Source organism: Elaeis guineensis, chromosome 1, assembly GCF_000442705.2.
Source record: "Elaeis guineensis isolate ETL-2024a chromosome 1, EG11, whole genome shotgun sequence".
Classification (NCBI taxonomy): Eukaryota; Viridiplantae; Streptophyta; class Magnoliopsida; order Arecales; family Arecaceae; genus Elaeis; species Elaeis guineensis.
Genome location: NC_025993.2, coordinates 27,886,964 through 27,889,418, shown reverse-complemented (window position 1 = coordinate 27,889,418; position 2,455 = coordinate 27,886,964). Strand labels below are relative to the sequence as shown.

The window sequence follows — 2,455 nt, the reverse complement described above, 5'->3', positions numbered from 1 at the left end:
ATTTTCTTCATTCTTTTCTCACTTTATTATAAATACATATATATTATAAAAAAAAAAATTTTTGTGTTTGCTCTATAGTATAATTGTAAGGTGTATGCTTGGTCATAGATCGTTATGACCAGAAATCCAACCTTTTGATCCAGAAATAGAAAGAACCTTTAGAGCCAATAGACGTAAAAATATGGACCGAAATCAGGAGAATGATCCACCCAAGCAATTGAAGGAGTACTTTACTCCTTCCACATATACCTACTCTCCTTGTATTCAAGTGCCCCCTGTGGAGGCCACTCAATATGAAATTAAGTCCAGTATAATCCAAATATTACCTTCATTTTATGGACTTAGTAATGAGGACCCTTATAAACATCTTGAAGAATTTCTTGAGATATGCTCAACTGTCAAAATTCACAACTTCTCCGATGATACTCTTAGGTTAAAATTATTTCCTTTCTCACTTAAGGACAAAGCCAAATACTGGCTACATACTTTGGATTCTATGACTATATCAACCTGGGACCAGCTGCAAGGAGAGTTTCTCAAAAAATATTTTCCCATAGGAAAAACTAATCAAATAAGGAAAGCCATAACTAGTTTTTCCCAATTAGATGGAGAAATATTTCATGAAACATGGGAGAGATTAAAGGATCTAATTAAAAAATATCCCCATCATACTGTACCCAAGTGGCAGTTAATACAATATTTTTATGATGGGCTCTTTGAAAGACATCGACAAATGGTCGATACATCATACGGTGGGACATTCATGCTGAAAAGTGAGGATGATGTATGGCAACTGTTTGAAATTTTAAATAAAAATTCATTGCATCATATGTCTGCCTCTATTAGAGATAAACCCTTGTTAAACCCAAAGATAGGTGGAATATATGAAGTAGGAAATGCCATAGATATCCATCATAAGGTAGATGAACTGTCCCAAAAATTAGATCGTCTTCTAAATACTAGACAATCTCCGATTCCACCTAACCCAATCCAAGAAGTTTGTGCATTATGTGCAAGTCCGAACCATTTTGTTAGTGAATGCCCAGCCGCACCTCAATTTTCTGAGTTTGTGCACGAGCAGGTTCAGCAAGCTCAAATCCAACAAGCTCGCAGATCAGGAAACGATCCATATTCGAATACTTATAACCCCGACAATGGTGCCAAAATTTGATGCATAGTCGTTGATAGCACCAAAAATAACTCTACTCACTACGTAGGTAGGATGAGTCGAGATCGTATCCTCAGGGACCTTGGGCTAAGTTGAGATTGCAAAATAAAAGAAAGAAGCATTATTTTTTATTTAAAAAATAAATTATCTTAAAATTGATGTTATTAGAAAATAAAGAGCTCAGGAGTTTTGAATTAATTTACACTAGCAGAGTTGTATCTCTTTTTTATAATTAAATAGATACGATTAATCTTAGAAAAAATACCTATCTTTCCTTGGCACGTCCTGTACCTGTAGATCATGGTGCGTCTCTGAAAAGTATTAGGTAAACAACTCTTCTTTCCTCGGCATGCTCCATACCTGTAGATCATGGCGCGTCTCCGAAAAGTAAAAGTTGTTCCTAATATTAATCTAACAAGAAAGCATAAATAAAAGCATATGAAAGATAGCAAATAAAGAACTCATGACGATTTAAATAAAAAGCATAATCTTTATTGCATATAAAGAAATACAAGAAAGTTTAGAACAATAAACCATCTCTTTGTCGTTACAAACTTTCTTCTCCACTCCCGAGACTGCTAGCCTAGCTGCTCATGAAGTAGTCCCTTTCTATTCCTCTATGCAAGGCTCTAGAAGAATTTCTGGGCTCCCCCTCCAATGGGAGTACAAAAGTCTTTTTATAGGTGTTAGGAGGGAGGAGTTTTATATGATTTTTTGATGTGGGACTAAAAAAAATACAAATCTTTCCTCTCAAAATATTTTTAAATATTAATTTTTTTCCTTTAATAAGCATCTGTTCGACTGCCATCAAAAACTCCCTGCGAACCCGCCTGCCGCGCGCTCGTTCACCGTGCGCCCACACCCGTGCGATGCTGCATCCGTGCCCGCGCTCGCACCCATGCCGCGTCCACCCCACGTCCACGCTCACCCGCGCGCCCACACGCTCACGCGTGCCCAGGAACAGCGTGAACACTACCTTTTTTATTCCAATTCCAAAAAAAACTTTTGTTTCTTCACAATAATATTTGTATCCTTTTTGGATTTCTTGCATAGTATCTTCATTTTCTATAATACCGTATGCATCTTTTTTTTATTTTAATTTTATTTTAAGTTCAATTTTCTTCAAACTTGAGTCTTTTTGATCTATGAATCGGATTCTTTGTATCGGCGAGTATCTTTCCTGTAAAACATAAAAAGAAGCATTAAATTCTTAATAAATAAAATAAATTAAATATAATTTTTTTACTTTAAATGACTTAAATTAAGTATTTATCAGGAGGCCGAGGA

The 2,455-nt window shown here is 35.7% G+C and overlaps 1 non-coding gene across 1 annotated transcript; it reads right to left on the bottom strand.

The window, feature by feature from the left end:
* Positions 1 to 568: 568 nt before the first annotated feature.
* LOC140855109 (small nucleolar RNA R71) lies at positions 569 to 674 on the bottom strand. Its single transcript, XR_012138141.1, has one exon. It is a non-coding gene; the product is annotated as a small nucleolar RNA R71 (small nucleolar RNA).
* Between the last annotated feature and the right edge of the window lie 1,781 nt (positions 675 to 2,455).